The sequence below is a fragment of the Gavialis gangeticus genome, unplaced genomic scaffold, assembly GCF_001723915.1.
Source record: "Gavialis gangeticus isolate Ggan-Ray unplaced genomic scaffold, GavGan_comp1, whole genome shotgun sequence".
Classification (NCBI taxonomy): Eukaryota; Metazoa; Chordata; order Crocodylia; family Gavialidae; genus Gavialis; species Gavialis gangeticus.
The window spans coordinates 46970763-46981246 of NW_017729034.1; positions in this window are offsets into that span (position 1 = coordinate 46970763).

Sequence of the window (10484 nt, forward strand, 5' to 3'; positions counted from 1 at the left end):
AAGCAGATAAGACTGTCTTTCATCAGTTTTCTTTTTAAGATGATAGGGTGGATGATGTCCATAGAGTAACTTTAAAGCAAACAAGTACAAGCAAATATGCTAAAAAAAATAATGCCTTTTAGTTTGTATAAAGTAAACCATGCTGTCATGAGCTCCCTTAACTAACTTGTATAGCAGAATACTAAATGCAGCAAAAAACAGCTTACTGTAATGTAAACAAAGGCTTGCAAGCAGTGCTAACAGGACAAGTTTATTTAATTTAATATATTACATTAACTCATCATTGGTACCTTTCAGTTTATACTCCTATGGTAACAAACTGTTATAACAAACAGAACCCTTGCCTTAAAATCCAATATGAACTAGAAGACACTGTAATTTTTCTTTACTAGTAGAAAGGGGGGGATAAAAAGCTTGATACTACTATATGGAGCCAGAGTCAGAGCCACAGCAGCTACCACCCTTTCCCCTCTGCTGCCCTGTACTCAAAGCCAAGATTGGGGGTAGGGTGAGGGGTGTCTGTCCATTTTTCAAGATTTGGCCCCAAGATAAAAAGCAAACAATGTTGCTAGATTACATTATGCTGTTGTTTATAAATAAGTTAAATCTGCAAGCTTAGCTCTGATTTTCTTCTGTAAAAGAAAATATCCGTTTCACATAGATTTCACTTAGTTTAATTTTTCCTTGCAAGCTTTTCTAATGACTATTTCTTTTCGTTTTAACCAAACAAACTTTTTTTAAGGACCCTTTGTTGAACAGAGACCTAAACTATCAGGTATATGCCAAGGTCCCCAGTGCTACTTCATATTCATAGTCATATTAAAAGAAAAAGGCAGTGTAGATTTGCACTTTATACACTAAACAAGGGGGTGGGAGGTTGTTGAGGGGTGTGTGTAAGCACAAGCTTTCATGAGCCCAAGAACAAAGCAGTATATAAAATACATAGAGATTATTTCAGATTAACTTGGCTAACTATTCTCTACTCATGGATGATACAACACTCAGCTGAATAAAATGGATTGCAATCAGTCTACACAAATTTACTCAGATATGTTAATATATCTTCTTTCTGAAATCCACACCCCCTTCCCCTACCCTCACTCCTTTCCTGGCTTCTGTATTGTAATCACTTTCTACATTTCATACACTGCTCTGATGATGTTAGCTAAGGCTCACAAAAGCTTATGCTATATGTATCTATTTTGTTTGGTGTGCAAGTCGTTTTAAAACCCAAGGTATACTAAACTACCACCCAGCTCCCCTCCCCCCACTTCCCCACAATGCACATGCACACAGATATACATAAAAAAAAAGGAGTGGGACTTTCAGGTTTAACAAAACAAATGTTCTTGTTAAAACACTATTCCCTACCTTTCTGTTCTCCCCCCTACCAGTAAATAAAACACTTAAATCTTCTATAAACATTCACCTTTGGGCTGAGACAAAACAAGTGCTTTCAGCCAGAAAATAACTTATTCAGAATATAGAATATTGGAAAACACAGGTTTACGAAGGAAATTCTTCTGTAAAGGTTAAAAGTGTAGCCCTGATACCCCTGCCCTCAACATGTGGGGTGCTGTGCCTCCAAAAAGCAGTGACGTAGCAGTTCCTGAGCACTCCCTTTCCACTGAATTGTAAGAAGTTGCATTTGTGGCCAAACCTTTAAGCATTTCTATGAAAGAACTCTTTTTAATACATATAATTTATTTACCCAAATCCAAGATTACTTCAAATTTAAGGCAGCCCTACCAGTAATTAGATTCTATGTATGGGAAACTTATACATACTATAATTTTCCACATATAGAATGTAATTGTTGTGGTGGGGTTCATTAAATTCATCCCCACCCCCATACCACTGCAGTGGGAAAAGCAGTAGTACCAGTAGCGGGGGGGGGAGGAGGGAAATGTGGCTGAGGGGATAGGTGGCCCCCACTACTTGTCCCCCTTGCATTATGATCCCCCAGTTGTCCCAGCACCCCTTACTGCCTGCCCCCCTGCAGCCTCTGGCCTCTTCCCCCCAAACTCCACTGATTACTCTCAGGCATAGCTCTAGCTTCAGTTCTGAGCTGCTGCTGCTGCCTCATGGCTGGGTAGGAGCTGCAGCCTGCATGTGCTCCACACCTAGAAGGGACTGGAGCCAGATCCAAAGCCACACCTGACAGTAAGAGCCCGTTGGAGCCACAACAACTGCCTGATTCCACCTCCTTCCCCCATGCCCCCCAGCCTTGTACTCAAATCTAAGATAAGAAGTCCCTCCCCACACCATACTGAATAGCAAAAAAAAAACCCATTTGTCCGGAAAGCAATTTTAAATGGTAGCAGAGTGTATTAATGAGAGTGGGGGAAGGATATGAGATAACAACTAGATTTAGGAAACCAACTGATCAGTATCCTACCTCACCCAACTACTAACAGTTTAGCACATCAGTAAGGTCAGAGTTCTCTCTTAGTTCCACACAGGGTGGACAGTGTAGTCAAGAGCCAATATAGCTGCTAGCTCAAAGTTTTATTTGCCTCAACTCACAGCTGGGGGTGGAGGCAGGAGGGAGACTCCAGGATCCAGCAGGTACAGACTTCTTTCTGACCTACTATCATCCTAAGCATTTTAACTCTTTAAAACCAAGTGGCTAACAGGCTCAGACAAAATTCGCTAAAGCAACTTGGATATCACCGATACTTATTCTTTATAGATAGGTATGTGACTAGCCAAATGAAATGAAATCTCAATCTCTTCCTCCCTGGGCTTCCTGAGCTGAGGATCCCTTCACCCTAGACTTCCACTGCAGTCACGGTGAGCATAGACGTTCTAGCAACATTGATTTAACTTTCTCTTACAGCAGTAAACTTTACCATTTCAGAAGGCAGGGCCACTGCACACCAGCCTGACTCCTTTGGTCTTTTACATCAAACTGTTACAAACAGTTAAAATATGTTATTCACAGTCAAAACAAGCAGAACAGTTTTTTCACACCCTCACCCATGCGTAAAATAGCAGATATGTAGATAAGGGACATACGGTTAAGGAACACAGTTCTGTGTTATTTGACCTCATACACCATGATAATATGCAAATAAGTACTGGAGAGTGATTGTCAAATGGGTACAGTAGCAGCAGGGTCACATATAGACAAGAAACTATATTTTGAAGTAATGCTGTGGCACAGAAACAGATTACTATATGTCAGTGTCTCATCTATAAAATCAGTGTGTAACAATGCAATATTTTTCTGAAGAAGAAAGAAAAAGGCAAGAACTGGAGATCAAATTCATCTAAAACTTCAGATGCAGGTGTACATTATGATTACTATGGATTAATTTACACCAAGTTTTATGCTGTAGGTAATTTACTCCATAATGCAAATGTCTACACGTGCTATTAGCATGGAACAGTAAACTCCAGTGCATATTGCTGGGTGCATATTCCACTGGAGTTTACTGTTCCCGGGTGCTACATTTACACATGCACCTGGGACTACAGCAAAGTTGGTATAGACTTAGACCATCTTTCAAATGCAGTGCATTCTTCTGTAGCAGGGAGTGTGGTCTTCTTACTTGGCTCTCTTGAGTGTATTTTATAAAACTTTGCTGTAGCTGGACAATGACCACCATTGCCACACTACTTTACCTGTGTGAGGTGAGGGTGCAACAGGATTGTTTGTGTAGTTTTAGAAATTGGTTAGACAAGTGTGACAGTACACTGCTGGTGCCTACCACTTTAGAGCATAAGGCAGGCTGTGTAGCAGCCAGCAGGTGGGCTCAGGTCCAATTATGCAGTCACCTGACTGCAGAGGAATGCCTTATTGGAGGAGGGCTGAGCAGGAAGATCATAAGCCGAGACCCTGCCAGCTAGGCTAGCAGTTGCATCTAGGGAGCTGAAGGGGTAATATTGCACAGCCTGAAGCTCCTGTGACACCTGGAGGTTAGAGTAGGAATTATGGGTATGGAGGAGGTTCCTCCTGGGCCTGGTTGAGACCTGAAACTACACCCTGCTGGGGGTTAGATGGTGTGGTGGGACTGTCTGAGGCATGGCAGCTCCCAGGAAATGCCACACCTGTGCTTCCCCAATGAAAGGTGAGAATGGGGCACCATACAGCCCCAGCTCTCACTGCCTTGTCAGTCACCACATAGAGGGGAAAAGCTTGGGGCCAAGGTCCACTGAGTGGGACCCGAGGCCCAAGGGATGAAAGGCCCAGAGTGTGAGTGTATGGCCCCAGACATGGAGCAGAATGAGTGTTTGGCCCAAGCAATGGGGCAGAGTGCAGTCTAGTGAGGGGCGGGGGGGTGGGGGGAGTCCAGCAAGGAGGCAAGGTCTACCAAGAGAGACCAAGACCAGAAAGAGAAATGAAGTCTGCATTGGCCAGAGGCTGAGTGCAGCCCAATAAGGGGCCAGGGGAGTAGTAAGGAGAATTGGATGCCACCTACAAAGCATGGGACATGGTATAGGGATGATTTGGAGCTGTGTGGGTGGCCCAGTACACCAGAGCCACAAATAGAGCGACCTCCCACACTTTTACATCAATCCATTATATCAAGGTGTGGCAGAAAAATACAGGGGCAGACTGCCAAAAAATAGGGCAGGGCATCTATCTCTTCAGGTGCTTGGGGAAACCCCCCTCTTCCCCTCCTCCCCACCCACCATTACAGCAAGGGTTGATAGGGGATGGTTTGGGTAGGGATGATCCTGTCTCAGGAAGCGGTTTGGACCTCCAGAGGTCACTTCCAGCCCTACTACCCCTTAATTGTTCAGGTTTTTCCTCAGACATAAAGAAGAATGCATTTCATTCAAATGCCAATCTAAGTCAATCCCAACCATGCAATGGGTCTAATAAAATCTATTGTCCACAAAAATCCTTGCTTAAAAATAGACTGCGTGCAAGGAGCTTTAAAAAGCTTGAACTGTTTGTGTAACTAGCTAATGTCATGTTAAAGTCTGACATATATTCTATGTAATAGTGTTGAAAAGGCTGAAGTTGTTTGGAGAAGGAATCTAATGCTGGTATGGAATCAAATGAAACTTGTAAATAAAACTGATTATATTGTCATTGCTTTAACTGGTACAAAAGAACAGCCAGAAAATTAAGTTGGTCAGTCAATCTACTGAGGTAGCATGGCTCAACAACTTGAGGGGAAGGCAATACTTAAACAGGAATTAAGCCACATTCTTTGAAGCGGATAAATGATCTCAGTCTTTCTCCTCCTCCCCCACACACTTTTTATGTAGATAAAGAAGCTTTTTATATAGATGCAAAAGTTTGTCCAAAGTCTTTCAGGAAATTTGCAATACGGCAGGGAAACACAAGTGTTTCATAATTCTTTCTCATGCCCAACTTTCTTTCCTTACAGTTCAAGCACTGAAAATTCTTTGGATTTTCAGAACACTATTCTTTCCCAGAAAAAAGACATATAATTCTGCTTTTCTTTTATACTTTACATATGGCTAATAAAAAGCTTGCAAAACACTTAGATAGTATTAAATAGTTGACTACTGTTTTTAAATAAACTAGCTTAGAAACTCTGACATACAAATACTAATGTGTAGTAGGGACATTCAAGATCATGAACAGGTGATAAATGCTATTTTAAACATTACAAAACTAAGACTCCTCCTGAATCTCTCCCGCTGTATACATTTCTTCTTTGAACATTCAGAATTGCCTTATTTAGAATAATTCTTCAGTTTGCACTAAAAGTTCCTCTCCAACCTCCACCTCTGTTCTTTTTCTTTTCCCAAAGCATTCAAGCTTCTGTACAGGAGATGGCTCGTTACTCAGCAGTGTGCGCATAAGATATTTTTCCAGCTAATCCATGGGTTTCCTATAAAGAAACAATGCTTAATTTTTTGCAGCTCTTTATTATAAAGTGGAAAAAAAACATGTTATCTATGGAAAAGTTGAAGTCAAGATGACAAAAGGATTTACCCCTTCTCTTTTGGAAATGTTCAGAAGATAACAGCCATTAGTAATCTACAATAATGAGGAGGAAATAATTTGGGCAAAAATATTAACCAGCTTTATTTGAATGAGGAAATTCATATGTTTGTGGTTGCAGGACAGGATCTCCATGCAAGGTTCAAACCTGAACTACTACAAATTGTCAAGCAGCTCTAGCTCGGGATACCTCTCTGCAATGTTGAGTTAGGTAAGGCCATGAAGCTATGCTGAATTAATTATTTATTATTGCTTGTATTGCAACAGTGATTAACAGTTGGCTTCCCATTGTGATAAGAACAGCTAAGATCAGCATTACTAAAATTCTGAGAAAAGCAGTCATTTAGCCATTTCACAGATAAGCTTGAAATAGATGTCAGGTCCTTAATACAGAAGAGAAAACTCACTACTTAACACTCTTTCAGAAGGAGTGTGGCAAATTAGACACTTTTATGTTTCGCAGTAAAACATCAGATCTTTGTGTCACCATATTTCAACAAAGCTATATTCAAAAGTTACTACTTTCATATAAATATAGGTCAAGTGATTTAGGATTAGATGTTTAGACCCAGAGATCCTGGCTCCAGTAACCACAGAAAACCTAAACAGGAACTGTTACATCTGATTATGCCGTGTAACACTATTTCACTTTCTCTTCTGAGAACCAAGAATAGAAACTGGGGGTGCAGACAGAAGGGCAGTTCCCCACTGTAACTGAGAACACATTGCAGGAAGCATTCTGAGTTACAACCATCTCCCAAACCAAACAGAAATTCACTGTTGGGTTCAGTGGGGAGGGGAATCTAGCTGCTGGCTGGGAGCCTGCAGTGGGTTTCCTCTAGCAACAGCCCCTCTCTTCCAGCCTGTCCCTGTTTGCAGAATGGGAGGTGGGAAAGGAAGCAGAGGGAGCTCATTCTAGGGCTGATGCTGGAGGGTGGGGGTAGCTGAATTGGAGCCCTTGGGTGCTGAAGAAAACCCAGATTGAACTCCCTCTGCTCCCTTTCCTCCCTCTCATTCTGAAAACAGTGATAGGCTGTCAGGCAGGCAGACATAAGTTACAGAAAATAAGCTGTTTAGAAACATCTTCATCTGACCCCTCCTGTAATGAGGGTTTAGATTTTCATGCAGTCTACCATTTTTAAGCAGTCTGCAGCCACTTGTGTCTGGTCACAGCTCTAAACCACTTTCTGGGGCCAGATCGGGTGGAAATTGTCACTTCTGTCTGTGCCCTAGGAATTCTAATACTATGAAGTTGTCTTGTTAATATTTAGGTAACCCTGTAAGAAAAATATGCATTTTGTCCTTATGTGGGGTGATCTGCCCAAAGATTAATAACACACCTTTCCTTCCAATAGCTTCCATAATAGAAGTGCAAGGGGTGTCTGCTGTAATCCTTATTGAGGACTCTTGTATAACAGCAGTTTGGAGAAATTAATTAAGTAATTTTATAATAATGATTCATTGCATATGAGAAGTAAATTTAGATTGTACATTAATATTTGTTCTATTACTACATTTTGTGTTTTTATTTGTTCATGAGAACCATTAATTTCAAATTGGATGGAGTACTTTAGAGGGCTGTCTTCAAGAGACTTTCCCCTAGTCATCCAAGAAGCAAAAAACCCTTTTTGTGCCTGGTCTCAAAAGGTCAGCGTTTGATTTAATAAACCTCTCTACAGGAAACAAAACTCTGGCCTCCAAAAGTACTAGTCTAGCACTTATGGGGCCCAGGTGTTTCAAAATGTTGCTAATGAGGTATACCGTCTTTTATCTGTCAGTTATCAATTTGAATCCTGCCCAGAACTGAGAATTAAGAAGTGTTGCCATTTAATAAAATTGTATTAGACCATATATGCAAAGAGTTTGGTACACTCTGATTCCATCATACAAACTTACCATGATGCTTTGCAACAGGATGCAACTACCTCTTAATATGTATCAATACTGGGCCTCAATCTGAACTGTGAAAACAGTGCATACAAAAGGATTGAATTTTATAAGAAATGTCATTACATTTTTAGTAGATTTCCATAACAGACTATTTCTGCCCCCTGACTAAAGATGGACAAAAAGGTTTGAAGATAGGTTCTTTAGCTCCATAGCATAGATGTCTGCCACTTGAGCTGAAGGAATTTTTTTAAGTGGAATTAGGCTGTATTCCCTGTACACAAGGTCTTGAGAAGAACACAACACAGGTGTGGCTGATAGGTTATACAAAGCACAGGAATGTTAGGTATCCAGATTTCTGGGTTCAATGCCAGGATTTATGAGCAGTTTTAGCAAAAGTTCTTAGTTAAACACCACAGAACATGCATTTGGTATGTTCATGCTGAAATGCTTTGAATTATGTAATACGGTGACAGAAGTCATTGAAGTGACTATATAACCTTTCAGTTAGTTTGGGTTTAAAAAAAAAGACAAAAATGATACTTGTCTTCCTCCTAGATTGATGCAAGGGCCTTGTTACATGTTGCACTTTGACCTTCTCAAATGTTGATCTGTGTTAGTGCCAGCTTGTGTTTGGAGCAGCCAAACCTTAAAGCTAAAAGCCTTTTCTTACTATCCCACGCCTGCACAACTGTGACTTGCCACTAAAGGGCTGGTGAGCAGGGGCCTGATCAGGGGTGCGTGAGATGGGTTGGTGGAGATGGGAACATGAAGCTGGGAGGCAGAGGATTAATGGTATGGGGGTAGGTAATGAAATGGGAGGTGGAAAGGAAATGGAGGTGTGAGAAAGGTGGTAACGTGATACAAGTCAGCCACCAAAAGATATGGTAGGGGGAAAAAGAAGTTAAAAAGAAATAAAGAGGAAGTAAATTAAAGAAAAAATCTCCAATTTTAATGAATTAGGATTTGGTATTGGGGTGTGAGGGGACCCATCTGTGCCATGCAACATGTCTAGCTGGCATGTGTTCTGCAGGCTGTTTGCATGGGGTTGCACTACTGGTGGTGGGAAGGTTATACCCCCAGGGGCAGGTGGGGGAGTTAGCTTGGTTTCGGAAACAACTGTTGGGCAGTACAGTTCAGGGGTAGAAAGTTTATCCACACAGAACAGGAGGGTGGAGAATGGGACAGTACATCTGGGGATGGTGAAGGACTATAACTTAGGAGTGGTCACACATTAATGAAATACAAGCTAGGTAACACAGATCAGAGATAAACTTGGCCTGGAGTGGTATAATTTTAAGCCACCTAAAGTATGTTTAAAACTAGTTTCAGATGTTACTGTGTGGACATCCCATGAGTTAAGAGTTCCAGGAGCCACTTAAAATGAATGTGTACCAAGGCCCTAAGAGGCTTGGACAGCAAGCATTGTGATATGCACAATATAATTAGCCTCAAGCAATGGAGATAAATAGGGGACAGATCATACCACAATTTCTCCTGGTTCTTAGCATGATGCTGATGTTTCCATTATGGTGAAGCATGTTTTTTGTTTTGTTTTGTTTTTTTTTTCGGGGGGGAGGGGAAGGGAGAGAGGGAGGGAGTTGGGTGCTCTCCTGATAAAGACGCATCACAAGAGGACTGAAAATGGCCCTGCCTGTGGTAAGAGAAGTTGTTACTGCTTTTTTTTCCTATAAATTTACAGCAAGTACTGGTAAGGCAAAACAAATTGAAATTCCACATAGATGGACTAGTTGAGGTTCCACAGATGATTATATAACCTAAAAAGCATGGGTATATCACAGTCTGGTTCTTATTCTCCAACAGACACACTGTAGTGTTAGATATGAAGGACTCTGGGCTGGCAGGTACAAGGTGGCTAGAAATAATTAAAGTAGAACATAAGGAAAGCCAAACATTAAATAGAGAGAACTGGTAAACCAATATTGCTAATCCAGCCAACTGAGTAGCTCCTGGAAACAAGGAAAAATGAAAACCTGGCAATTTTCAGATTGTATTTATATGGGTGGGAGGTACTCATCTATTTTGTTCCCCCTACCCCCTATATTTCCCGAGGGCTATTTCCATCTGCCTGGGCTGGCATAGGAATAACCCCAGGAGTATTAGGGTTCTAGCCTAGACTTTAGCTCTCAGATACTTGAGACTAAAATGAAATGAACGTATTAGAAGCCATCCAGATATCAGATCTAAACTTTCAAATATATTATTTCTGCCTAAGAAAGCACAGACAATCAATTGATTGATTCTTATCTTCTAGCCCTGTCCTTTCTGTAGGTGACTTATGTAAGAGCCCTCAAGCAATATGTTCCCTGAAAGCATTTCAGAATGTTAATTTTTATGATCAAGAAGGATTTATCTAACATTTTAGAAAATTATTTATGGCTGTTCATTCAGATGAAAAAGGCTGAACTGACTACAGAAAAATAAAGGAAGTGATCACAAATATGGCATCCTAAATATGCATCATAAAGTAAGGAGAGCCAATGCCTTGGCAGATGGCCACAAATACTACTGTATCCTAGAGTCTATAAACACAGAAAGGTTCAAATGGGCTGAGATAGCCAGTTATGGGCAGCTGAATTTTTGAAACACTGACTCTTTTTCTTTTCTTTTCTTTTCTTTTTTTTTGGGGGGGGGGGGGGGGGGGGGG